At 40.6% G+C, this 14,097-nt stretch overlaps 1 protein-coding gene across 1 annotated transcript in view; it reads right to left on the bottom strand.

Annotated features, from left to right (window-relative positions):
- Positions 1-3,368, bottom strand: part of ITPRID1 (ITPR interacting domain containing 1) — a 203,077-nt gene extending 199,709 nt beyond the window's left edge. The window contains 1 exon segment of the mRNA XM_060019783.1: positions 3,180-3,368. The gene's annotated coding sequence lies outside the window, so the exon portion shown is untranslated.
- Positions 3,369-14,097: the final 10,729 nt, after the last annotated feature.

Below are 14,097 nucleotides of genomic sequence, written 5' to 3'. Positions count from 1 at the left end.
CTTGAGGTAAGATCTGAGCTTGGATTTCTATGTTAAAGTTTCTGAGTTTGCCAATGTTGTACACTGATGTGTATGTTAGGGGCTGCAAGATATAGAACTTCTATTATTGAAAAACAGATCATTTTATTTTCTCTAAAATACTCTACATTTATTTATTGATTTTAACATCTTTATTGGAATATAATTGCTTTACAATGGCGTGTTAATTTCTGCTGTATAACAAAGTGAATCAGCTATACATATATCCCCATATCCCCTCCCTCTTGCATCTCCCTCCCATCCTCCCTATCCCACCCCTCTAGGTGGTCGCAAAGCACCGAGCTGATCTCCCTGTGCTATGCAGCTGCCTCCCACTAGCTATCTATTTTACATTTGGTAGTGTATATATGTCCATGCCACTCTCTCACTTCGTCCCAGCTTACACTTCCCCCTCCCCATGTCCTCAAATCCATTCACTATGTCTGCGTCTTTATTCCTGTCCTGCCCTAGGTTCTTCAGAAACATTTTTTTTTTTTAGATTCCATATATATGTGTTAGCATACAGTATTTGTTTTTCTCTTTCTGACTTACTTCACTCTGTATGACAGTCTCTAGGTCCATCCACCTCACTACAAATAACTCAATTTCATTTCTTTTTATGGCTGAGTACTATTCCATTGCATATATGTGCCATGTCTTCTTTATCCATTCATCTGTCGATGGACACTTAGGTTGTTTCCATGTCCTGGCTACTGTAAATAGAGCTGCAATGAACATTGTGGTACATGACTCTTTTTGAATTACGGTTTTCTCAGGGTATATGCCCAGTAGTGGCATTGCTGGGTCGTATGGTAGTTCTATTTTTAGTTTTTTAAGGAACCTCCATATTGTTCTCCATAGTGGCTGTATAAATTTACATTCCCACCAACAGTGCAAGAGGCTTCCCTTTTCTCCACACCCTCTCCAGTATTTATTGTTTGTAGATTTTTTGATGATGGCCATTCTGACTGGTGTGAGGTGATATGTCATTCTAGTTTTGATTTGCATTTCTCTAATTATTAGTGATGTTGAGCATCCTTTCATGTGTTTGTTGGCAATCTGCAAAATACTCTATATTTAGACTGGTTAAATAATGTACACTTGGATTGTCTTAAATATTCTCTTGATTAGAAAATGGGGACAAGGAAATGAAATAGTTTGTTTTTAATTTTTTTAGGGGGACAAATTATCACAAACCCAAATTTTTAAAAATATAAACATTATGGTTATAAAGAAATATATTTCGAAACCCTGGCAATTTAAAACTGACTACTAGCATTTTTTTTCTTTTTTGGAGACAAAGTTCCGAGAATGACTAGTTTCACTTGAAGGTGATATTATGATTTCAAAACGGTGTGATTGTCTCTAATTTCTAAGTGCAAGCAGGGTTAATCATGGACAGATGTTCACCATCATCTCTAAATTTCTTTGTTCTTGTCCATTAAAATTAGCTATATTTTGAAGGAAACACAAAGCTGTGTCCATGGCTCCTCCTTGAAAAAAAAACTCTTTATACTTTATATGGAAAATACGGCAGCGACAGCCACTGCCTCAAAAGATCTGGATCCACCATTTCTACCACTTGGGATCAACCTGGACTGTAACACAGATGTGTCTGTGTTGTCCCCAGACTTTCCTGCCTATGCATTTTCTCCCCCTGCAGGGCACGAGTGTTTACCTGGATTCTTTGCTGACCCTTGTAAAGAATTGATATTAGTCAATTCCTCAGAAGTACAAATTAAAATCACCTTCTATCTTTTCCCTGACATCTTAAGTCTAGAATTTGTTATTGTAGAATGAAGTGCTTTATCCCTAGATAAGTACATTCAAGCAGGAGCCCCGGGGAGCGGGGAGAGTGAGGCCATTCCAGTTTCCACAACGTTTAGGCAGCCATGAGGTCTGCCTGGTGGCCGGACTGGGACTAGGGGAAGGACAATGGGGCACTAGACTTGGGTGTCAAATTTAAGGTAGCACACACACACACACACACACACACACACAAACCTCTCAGTAATCAGTAATCAAGGAAAATATTTTAGTACAAAATTTAAGAAATAAATTTTTGGTATTTTGTTCATTCTGGATGATGATGTTTCACCTTTTAAAATTGAGAGTGAGGTGAATGATTCATCCTAGAACTGGTCTTTCTTGGTCATTCTATTCCAAACGTCATCTACAGAAACTATTTCTGCCTAATATCTGCCTGATACCTTGGGCATGAGGGATAGTCTGAACTAAGCTCTCCCCGTGGAAGGTAGATAATCAGCTCATTACATGGACTCTGAGAAGAGTGTTCATTGTCACAGCATGCCTAGCACAAAAAATAATAAATGTTCAATAAATATTTTGAAATAGAATTGAATGAGTGCGTCAGTACATATTTGGTATTATTAGTGCACCAATGAAGAGGAGTCTATTTAAATGTGCTCATTAAATGAAGGCTATTTCCGCGTGTGTCGGTTACCCCTCTGGAAAGCAGCTTAAGTAACAATAAACCTTAATACAAAATGCTCTGTTTTAAGTCACCACAATATAAATTAGACATGCAGCTGGTTGCATAAATATAATACATTTTTTTTAAAAAAAGGTCTTCAATTTCTTATGCAAGGCAAATATAATAAGCAAGTTATTTTAGTAACCATATTCCTATTTAATCTTGGGATGAACTGGCATAATTTTACTTTTTTGGTGAGAAAAGGCACTTTTTTGATGGCAAATTAAATTGCAGGCCTATTGATTTTTAAACCTGCGGAATTACAGGAACTTAGCTTTGGGATACCTTATTCAACCAAAATCAGGTCCATTTTCCTCTGTGCCTTGAAAAATATGTCAAATCTTATTGTATTGAATATTAAGGAGGTAATGTCTGTGTCAGTTAATTAGTTCACTAGAGCACAGACATATTTGTTATAGATAGCCATTCAAGTCCCATTCTCTATAATAAAGAGTATCAGATCATTTAAAATGGTGAAAAACCCAAGAATCACTTACATAGCATCTGCTTAAACTTCCAAGGTTTTACATATTTAAGTATGCACAGGTCTGGTGCTCTTAGAATTCAGTTTAAATAAAATAGCTAAAACACATGGTGAAGACCCAGTCAGGAAGAGTTGGGAATTATATCACTTCCTTTCTTACCTGTGCCTAGAACTTTCACCCACCTCTCTGTGCCATGCTGGAGTTTGACCAAATAACCCTTTAGAAAGAGGCAGTCTTCTTTGACTTTATTTGTGGTTCAGTCGAGAACATTCAGAATCATTGAGCAGAGATGAATATGAAGGGAGGACCAGGCGGAGGTGCTGAGGCAGGTAGAGGCAGCGGGAGCATTTCCAGCTGAGACACAGACCTGGGGTGCAGCGTCACAGCCTTTGGAGTCTGGTCAGAATCACAAAAATGTGTGGGGACTGAAGTGGGCTGAAAAGGCGGGGGAAGCACGATCATGTAAGGTCTAAGTTTTCATCTTGTTCTGAAAAATATGGAGCTACCGAAGGATTTTAAACAGAGGGGTGACATATACGACTAGATTTGCATTTTGTAAGGATCCTTTTAGGGGCAGGAGGCGTTTGGATTGGAGCAGGGACAGGACTGGAAGCCAGCGGGGAGGCAGACACTGGTACAGTGAAGGTTATGATAATTTGACAGCTGAGGGCGGTTTGAACTAAGATAGAGGCTCTGAGGACGGAAAAGAGAACACAGAGCACATTTTGGCTTAGAGTCTGTAAATACTTTCACTAAAAATACCTTTTGCTGTTTGCAAGCTCCAAAGGAAGTAAGCTAAACAAGAGATGCAAATGATCAGATTCTGGTAAACTCTCTGGAAAATTTCACTAAGAATTTGAAGCAGTTCACCTCAGATAATCTGGGGTATAGATAATCCTAAGTAGAAACATAAATGTGTGCAGTCTAGGTATAGTCAGGCCCTAATGAATAAGCACATTGGTCATGATTCACCACAGTGAGGCTACGTCTGTGCTCTGGCCACCAACTTAAAACTTTGCTCTGCTCCACAACATATTCCACTGGATAAAAAAAATTTTTTTAATCTTTTTTGACTATTTCAAGTTACTATTTATTTAACACAGATTTATGTATTTAGGTTTGGAAAAGTGTTACTTTGTGGAATGTAGTAATAATTACATTAAAAAGCTTTTACACCCATGCACACGAATGTAGTGCCAGGCACGTTCTGCGTGTGTTTTATATGATGGTGAAGGTTTTCAGCCTATTGATGTTTCAATTGATCATCTCAAAAATATCCAGGATCCTGATGATCTTGCCATGGGGTCAGCAAAGAGAAACCCCATGGCTACATTCATTCATTTAACAAGAGCCCGTTGAGAGTCTTAGCAGCTAGAGGCTCTAGCTTAGCTGCTAGAGCTGAATGGCTCCCAAAGGCTTCATCGGTGGGTGGCCCCTTTCTTTCTCACACTCCCTCCTCCCCCAAAACACAGTGGTCCCCAGGGGAGGTAGCTCTTCTTTGTTAGTGGACATACACTCTCCCTGTGCCAACAGGCAGCCGAGCTCTGTTTCCAAAACTCTCCCTTGCGTCAGGCACAATCATAATAATGATAATATATATAACATATATCATAATAATGATATATGTGTATTATATGTCATATACATATATATCATTGAGCACCATAGATATTAGGTCCTTGCATATGTATCAAATGATCGGCAGGCCATATATAGTTTTATGTCATTGAAACCATAGCCCAGGTGCCTGTGTCACATCCTTTGGTTCATGTTTGATCAGTGGCAGCTCACCTGATTTTGGACTCACTCACTTTAAGGGGTGCCACGTGTCTCCATCTTCTGTCCCAGAGCCTTCTCCACTCTGTGAGAGAGTGCATCACCCTCAGAGGCAACCCTCGACCTACGTGGGATGGGAGCCAGTGGGTAAAGGAGGCAGCCTTTCCAGATACTTCTGGACGCTTCTGGGAGTGCACTCTGTACCCTTCTGAGGAGGTCTCACTGGAATCAGGACCCTGTAGTCCTCAGCAGCCCCTCCATAACATACCCTTGGATTGGCTTTTCCTTGTTCCTGTCACACACACCCCCGACCCTCACTCCTGCTTCCTGTGATCACACTCCCCAGGTAAACAGCTGTACCCAAGTCCTTATCTTGGACTTTGTTTTTGGAGTAATTCCAACTAAAACAAAAGCAATGTCTGGCACACAGTAGGTCCTCAACAAATGTAATCTCTTGACCCCTTCTTCCCGTGGTAAAAATGAGAACTCAGAGGCTCAGGGGCACTGAGTAACTTGCTGGAGACGACACAGCCTGAAACCAGCAGAGAATTCAAGTCAAAGCTTCTTCCTCGTGGTTTCTGTCTTAGAAGCTGGCTTTTGCTCTGTCCAGAGCAAACCAATGAGGACCCCTAGTGGCATGAACAGGATGGACATACAGCAACCAAAGGCCATGCCTTTAAACAGCCTGACACCATTCAGAAAAGAGGTGTGAAGTCGGAATCTGCACCAGGATTCCTGGGAGAAGTTCAGCCTAACGGGTTACACACAGGCTTCAAACCATCAAGGGTGGTTCCACAACCATGGGAGCTGCCCCAAAGATGACATGTCTCTTTCCTGTACAGGAAAAATGAGCATTGTATTCCCAGGTTTCCAAAGAAGGTTTCTCTCTCTGGATCTTAAACCTCCTTTTACTGGGTTGGATAATGTCTAACCTTTCCTGTACTGGCTAATTACTTTATTCATCTATTTCTGAAGTAAGGGAAACTCCTATCCCCCAGATGGAGCATCAGTGAGAGAGGGAGAGAGCAGGGGACAGGGTCTACATCAATACTGGGGCTTTAGTTGGGCTTTAGTGGAGGATGCACCCCTCCTCATGTTGGAGCGTTTTCTCACCAGGCTGGGCACAGATGCCCACCAGCCTCCTACACTGCAGCGAATCTGAGGAGCAGAAGTCTTATTCCTGCTCCTTTCTGAAGCCCTTGCAGCCTACAAGCATTCATTCCAGAGATGTCTGGTGGGTGTCTGTCTTTTTTTTTTTTTTTTAACATCTTTATTGGAGTATAATTGCTTTACAATGGTGTATTAGTTTCTGCTTTATAACAAAGTGAATCAGTTATACATATACATATGTTCCCATATCTCTTCCCTCTTGCGTCTCCCTCCCACCCCCCCCATCCCACCCCTCTAAGTGGTCACAAACCACCAAGCTGATCTCCCTGTGCTATGCGGCTGCTTCCCATAGCTATCTATTTTATGTCTGTCTTTGACATGTTCATGCACTTCAGCTCCCATGAAGCCAACCAGATTGTTCCACATTCTATTCTAACAAGGTTTCTTTACTGGGCATGCCCTGTGCCAACTGTGTCACCTACTCTGGGAAGCTTGGGTATATGGAGTCACTGTTCTGGGTGGACTCAAGCAAGAGATATGGGAGGTTGCTCAGTGGTAAGGAAGCAGATAGAGCAGATGGAGACCCAGTGGCAGAGCACAAACCCGAGAATAGACATAATGGGTGCCAAACCAGCCTGGGACACGAGGGGGAGTAAGAAGGAGGCGGAATTTGCCTTTACTGGTCTTTTTAGCCGAGTTGGTGAAGCCACCCCCTCTCCTTTACCTGCTCCTTTCGTAGGGTCCGGCGCAAGTATCAGGAGTCCAGGATCCCCCTAAATGCAGGGCAATCTCCCCAAGTCTTCCTCCCCAGAGACTGCCTGCTTGTAAGCAAGACTGATTACAGACAGATAACATGGGGGAAGTGTAAAACAAAATAAGCTAAGTGCAAAGGGCAGATATGAAACAGATTTTTTTCCAGGGCTCCAACTGTGGTAGATATTATAAGCAGAACAGATTTCATATGGAAGACATTGACAAGGAATAAACATAGCACCCCAAGCTAGCGTTTTCAAGGATTTGCTTCTTTGAATGTAAGCGTTTAAAGAAAAAAAATCACATACTTATCAAACAATAGGCAGCAAAACCTCTCCCCCCAAATGGCAAAGGCAGATCAAACCTAGGTATGGGTTACCTGTGTTTGCAAGACCTGCTTCAAAAATCCCATTTCAATTTGCTATGAAAGCATGTGCTGCCCTAGCTTTCTAATCTATGTTGAACGCTCAAAGGTTAAAGAGACTTGGCTGAATTTGTCTTAAGATATACCCTTTGTTCTGATTCAATCATTTATTTGAATTTAATATTTTAAAGGACACTTCAAACAGACTTCACAAAGCCCCATTACCATCAGGACCATATTTATTATTTAATATTTAACTGGGGAGATTTGTCAAAACCCTTAAGAATTAATGGTTACAAACTTGTGGAGTTAAAAGGTTTGTGGAGGAAACCATTTTCAAACAACAGGGGGACAATCCCCTTGTAGGCTGAGCCCCCGCAGACCGGGCCACCACCATAACGTGAATAAAATTTGTGATCTAGTGACATGTTGAACCCATCTCTCCAGAAAAAGCAGGAAGTGTAACTGCCTTTAAATAAATATTCTAATGTGCTTAACTTCTGAATTGTAAAGCTCAGCTTGTGCCTTAAGAAAGGAGGTGAGAGTGAGAGCAAAGCAACTTGAAAGGAAATTGCAAACAAACTGTTATTTCAGGTCTTCTACAAAGACACAGGAGAGAGTCCCAGAAGTTGGGATCAATCCAGCCACATTAAAATGTACCTTTGCCTAAAAGATCTTCAGACTTGGGGGAAAATGTTTTTTGATCTTCAGGATCCATAGCTTTATGATGCCAAATATCAAGAAGAAAATTCGAAGCCTGAATATCTATATATAGGTGAGTGGGTCATATTTTAGAGATGACAGATCATAGCGATCATTGAATTGTTCATTCAGATATTCCTGTGTCCTGTGGACCAACAAGGCGGTCGGGTGGAATTTGTCATAGCTTTCGATGTCTTTACAGGGGTTCAATTATCTTGATTAACTGCCCCAACTATGCAAACTTCCTAAAAATAAAAATAGGTGAGGCTCTGTCAGCTACAGGCCAAGAATGTCACAGAATACACGTCAGACGTAATGCTGACCAGGTCCAGGTTGAGGAATGGAATGCCCAAGCTGCAATTTCAGGCTATAAAAGGATGCACTTAAGAAGGTTAGTCATCAGCAGAGCCTCACAAACACCCCCAGACTGACAAGAGTAGGGCTGTGGTAAAGGGTGGCCCATGGGAGCAAATCTCAATTTTATGAATAATGCCACAAAGTAGTGCAGTTTACAGGCCACATGCCTCTGTCTTAGCTTATACTTGGCCAGTTGAACGGCTAAGCCAATCTGGAGTAGCTGTGAGTGACACTGATAGAAACCATGATGGCCTAGGGGGCTGTCTCCCACCTCCAATATGGAGTAGCCAGACTCTCTAGGCAAGAGTGAGTGAAACAGTGGCCTCAAAACAGTGAAAAGACAGCCCCTGCCAGTGGCTTCAGAAAGTGTGAATGGGACTGACAATGGGTGTCATTCTGCAGCCTGGACCCCACATGGTAGGCCAGGTACTAAGTGACACACAGAAAAAAGCCATGGGCTGCAGAATTGCTTCTGGCTGTGTTTCTTACTCTGTCTTCTCAAGCATTTGGAACCTTTATCTGCCAAAATAAAACTGCAGAACATATAAGCTGTTTTCATTTCTTTTTGTCTAGAACTAAAATACACGTGAACAGGGATCTATAAAATTGCCAACGAAGCCATCATAATACTTAAAATAAACAAACATCTATGTCTGTTCCTACTCCCAAAGGTGAAGATTCACCAGACATATGAAAAGATTCACTTGACCAAAAGAAGCAACAGAACCAAATTCCCAAAATGATATAGGTTTATGACAAGAAATTTTAAAAACTGTGTATTTGAAGCTGTGTATTAAGTATATATGACAATACATACTGTTGTAAATTCAGTATCTTTCAGAGTTGCATCTCTGCAAAGAAAACAAAAATCTGCTTCCAGAAGAGAATGCTGTCAGACAAAAAACAGGTTTTTGAAATGTAAAAGTACTAGTGAAGTGGTGAATAGCAGAAAATGGAATCTGTGAATGGGAACACTAGAGCTTCACCCAGAGAGCTCAGTGGAAGGCGATAAATACGGAGCAAGCAACAAGTGGAAAGATAAGTGACCCAGATGATCGATCCACAGGATGTAGTATGAGTATGATGAGAGAACAAAGAAAACAGCAATATGCAGGAGACATAATTATTTACGATTGAAATAACAACAGAAAGATTTCTGTGATGAAAAAAATGCTAAATGAACCTGGAGTTCATGGGTCCAGTACAAAAGGTAATGAAGAAAGGCACACACACACACAAACTCTAGTTATGGTTTTCTATTTCAAAGACAAAGGAAAAAAATATATATATTTAGGCATGAGTAATTTTTTTTAAAAAAGGTAATCAGATTAGAACTCAAAGCCAGAAAATAATTGGGGTGAATATGTAAAGAAATTTTAAGAATAACAAAAACAGATTGCATGCCATTTATGATTGAAGACAAGAGAAACATTTTTTTCCTGATAAGCAAGGGCTATATACGTTTATCACCCATATGCTTTTTCTGAAAAATGTCCTCAAAAAAGTATTTCAGTTCATTGAGAAAGTAACAAAATAAAGCATTTAAATATTATATATGTAAAATGTTGTTTAAAAGAAATGGCAGTGAGCAATGAAGGCAGTAAAGTTCAGTTAACAGCTAAACAATTGCTAATATGATTATAAACAATGCAAATATCAAACATAATTCTTGAAAGAAGAGATACAAATTGTATTTCAAGAAATGAATATAAAAACCCCAAATTATTTAAAGTCAACTGAGCATAGGAGATGGGAAGAGACAATAAAAGCAGAAATATCTACTCTGGGAGGAAAGCGAAGGTGGGGAAATTAGCAGAAACTGATTAAACCCTAACGCTGATAAAGATGAATTCAAATATTTTCAATAAAAAGATAATGACTATTTGAGAACAATAAGTTTAGAAATCTCAAACCACTACTTGAAAGAAATGTAAGCAACAAAGATAACAAAGGAAAAGGGAAGATCGACAACAAAATAGGATGACATATAAATATAAAAAAGATTGAACTATAAACAATTCAAAATATCCCATAACATGGGACTAGTTGAATAAATTATGGAATATCCATGCCCACAACTGAATACTCTGCAGTCATAAAAATGAGGTGCATTTTGAAAAACTGACACCAGTAAGTACAGATATGCACACGCATGTGCATGCGCGCACACACGCGCGCGCACACACACACACACACACACCCCAATATGGAGAGACTGACTCCACTTTTGTTAAAACAGATACAAGGTGACACTCAGAGTATTTATCAATCTATACAGCACTGATTCTTTTCTTTTTTCCACTGAAGTAAAATTGCTTTACAATGTTGTGTTAGTTTCTGCTATACAATGAAGTGAATCAGCTATATATACACCTATATCCCCTCTGTCTTGGACTTCCCTCTCACCCCGCCCCATCCCACCCATCTAGGTCATCACAGAGCACCAATATACAGCATTGATTCTGACCAATCAGAATAAGCCTTAAACAAGTGATCCAGCTGCAGCATCAGTGCAAACCCCAGGAATGATAGAGATATATCCGTAGAGAAGTAAGAATGTATATAGATACTAACAGTTCTAGATGTAGCTATACATAAAAATCAGGAAGGGTAGAACCCTAAATATTTACAGTGGTCATCTTTGGATTGTAAGATTAAGGGTGATTTTTGTTTTCCTTTATGCTAAACCATGAATATAAAATAATAGTTTTTAAATGGCAAGGATTTTAAATGGCTTTTCCTAGAAAGCAATTGCATTCCTTCTCATATGCTGTGGCACATGTTTTCAGAAGAGGTGGCTACAGTGTGGGTGTACAGAACACAAAGTCCCTTACCATAAGCCAGTCGGTCATGCTGGGGCACGAAGTGTTCAACCTCAGTTCATTAGCATCACCCTTTACCTACAGCTGATTGCTAAAAGACGTGAGGCCAAAACCAAAACTCAACAACTTCTTATCTAAAACATGGGTTAGGAAAAGTAATCTATTGAAGAAATATCTTTTTTCCTAAAAAATATGACAAATATAAAACACATCTAGTAGTGGCATAGGGTTTTTAATGTAATCATCTGAAGAAACATTCTTTTCCATTTCACCTTCATAAAGCATTTATTAATAGCATTTATTTTCTTCTTTCAGATGGAATTTTGAAGGTTCAGTTCTCCAGATTTGGGCCAACCCCTTTCACATTCTTAAAATCTGCATCATGATTCACTTTTACGGGACTAATTAGGTTCTAAGATACGGCACTCAGGCTCTCACATTAAATAAATAATTAGCCCAGCTCTCCCCTTTGGGACCTGTAGAGCACAGCTATATACCCTGCAGAGTGGAAGGGTCTGAATTCTCCCATGTACATAAACTCACTTGGTAAGGTGGCTCACTGGCTTTTCTGAAGGCTATTCTGAGATCAGCAGATTGAAGGCTTCTGCTGAAGAATTGTTAATCATCCAGTGCAAGCCATGAAACAATCAAAAGACTGTCTCATCTTTGAGAAAGTAATCTCCAAATTGTGTTCATATCAAAATAGAAAATAAGAGAAGTGAGCTGCGCTGGGGAAGATGAGGCTGTTACAAGCATGGGAAACACTTGGGCTCCACCAGTCAACCAACAAGCAGTTGTTGTGTACAGACTATCGGGCAGCATTGTCCTTGCTGACAGGGTATATCCAAAGCAATAAGTTATTTACAGTTTATTAACATACATGGAAATACAATAAGAAGGAAAAGGCATTTCAGAGAGAGGATGAGATTGGTTTCAAGTAAGTTGTGCTGGAAATGAACACAGATTATTTAAGAATGACTCTTAAGTGCTCTGTCAGTGATTTAAAACATGGCACTAGGCACCCAGCCAGATAGCCACCTACTAGTGGCAGTTGAAACTTTGAGAAGAGATTGAACTCAGGGAGGAAAGTTTAAAGAGAGAAGAGGAGGGGATAAAGTAGGAGCCCTGGAATCAGCTCATGCGTGGAGTGGAAAGAAGAGACGGGAAGGAGGCCCGTTGCTCAGCAAACAATGGAAGTATGATGCAGAAAGGCAGCGAGGATTTGTGCATTCTCTAGGCTAATCAAATGCTTGGATCATCTGTCCAACCACCTCCTCTGCTGGCAGCCCTCTGGGTCCTGGACCTTGGTTACACCTTCCCCTTTGGTGCCCTGCAATCTAATTGGTCATCTACCTTGGCTGCTTCCTGTTCCCTTTTCTCCATCCCTCCTTCTCTTCCCCACTTTCTACCTCCCTCATTTAGTCCCTTGGTTTGTATTCTCATTTGCTATCATTCATACATCTTACTTTCTCCTGTTCTGTACCTTGGGCACGTGACTAATTTGGGAGAATGAAGTTAATATTAGTCTTATTTTTGTTAAATGCTTTACATATACAGACATTTCTGAAGCCTTAGAAAACCTTCCAAAGCACTTGCAAAATATTTCTATGAACTGGAACAACGTGAAGGCTTAGCACGAGAGGCCACCATGGCACAAAAGCCTAAGAAAACAGGGTAGGAAAAGCAAAATGGGTTCTTACTGATGACTAACATTGGCACAGTCCTATACACATTGCTTTTACAATTGTGGTCTCCTTTTACCCTCAACAAAAAGCCATGAGATGGTGAAAAGAAAAATAATAATGTCGATGCTGAGACTAAGAATAACAAACAACAATACTAAGGACTTTTCACTAATTATCTCAGTTACTCCTCACAACCACGTATGAGAAAGGGAGAACTCTTATCTCCACTTTGCCGATGAGAAAACGGAGGAATTGAGATTTCAAGTAGTATGTAGCCTTTGATCCAGCAGTTCTATTTTCAGGTATCATCCTGCAGATCTACCTCCATATGGGCAAAGTGTTGTGAGTACAAGAATATTAATTGCAGCCTTATTAGTATTAGTTGAAAATTGGAAACAACTGAAAGGGCCATCAATTGGTGGCTAATACAAGTAAATTACTGTACTCTCATACAATGTGAAACACTCATGCTTAAAAAGTACAAGGTAGGGCTTCCCTGGTGGCGCAGTGGTTGGGAATCCGCCTGCCAATGCAGGGGACACGGGTTCAAGCCCTGGTCTGGGAGGATCCCACATGCCGCAGAGCGCCACAACTACTGAGCCTGTGCTCTAGAGCCCGCGAGACACGACTACTGAGCCTGTGCTCTAGAGCCTGCGAGCCCAACTACTGAAGCCCATGCTACTGAAGCCCGTGCTCTACAACGAGAGAAGCCACCACAATGAGAAGCCCGCGCACCGCAACGAGGAGTGGCCCCCGCTCGCCACAGCTGGAGAAAGCCCACGTGCAGCAACAAAGAGCAAAAATAAATAAATAAATAAATAAATAAAGTACAAAGTAGTTTAAGAGTAAGATGCAGAAGAGCGTCATGGTATGCTATCATTCGTGTGTGGGGAAATACACACACACACAAGTACAGTGACTGTCACTGAAGTACACACAGGAATTAGTTGTTGCCACTGGGGAAGGGACAGAGAGGCTAGGGGTCAGGGAAGGAGACTAACTTTTTATTGAATATCTTGTACACTTTTTGAATTTTGTACCATGTACATGTACCCTCCATTCCAATTCTTTAAAAACATTTCAGAAGTAAATAATTTTTATAAGTAATAAAAAGTACAGTCACATAGAGAGCAACTGAGGGCGTGAGGACTGCGTGCTGACTGCAAAGGCCTGGCGTCCACCACAGCGCTGATAAGGAATCCACCACTCCTGTTTTCACAGATGAAGAAACTGACACCATGAGGTTAAATGGCTTGCCCAAGATTACAATTGCCCAGCTGTAATGATAGCAGTTTCCTTTTTATGGCTCAATCATTAAATCCCACATGGAGAAGGCACAATAGAGAGGAAAGAGCATGGGGAATTAAAAGAGAAATTTCTTTCTGAGAGGAAGGAAATGAAGGGACATTTAACACATGAGGATTTAAATTTTTTTTTTTTTTTTTTTTTGTGGTATGCGGGCCTCTCACTGCTGTGGCCTCTCCCGTTGCTGAGCACAGGCTCCAGACGCGCAGGCTCAGCGGCCATGGCT

The sequence above is a fragment of the Delphinus delphis genome, chromosome 9, assembly GCF_949987515.2.
Source record: "Delphinus delphis chromosome 9, mDelDel1.2, whole genome shotgun sequence".
NCBI classification, from domain to species: Eukaryota; Metazoa; Chordata; class Mammalia; order Artiodactyla; family Delphinidae; genus Delphinus; species Delphinus delphis.
The sequence above is the reverse complement of the archived record's forward strand: the minus strand, read 5'-3'. Positions and strand labels throughout refer to the sequence as shown.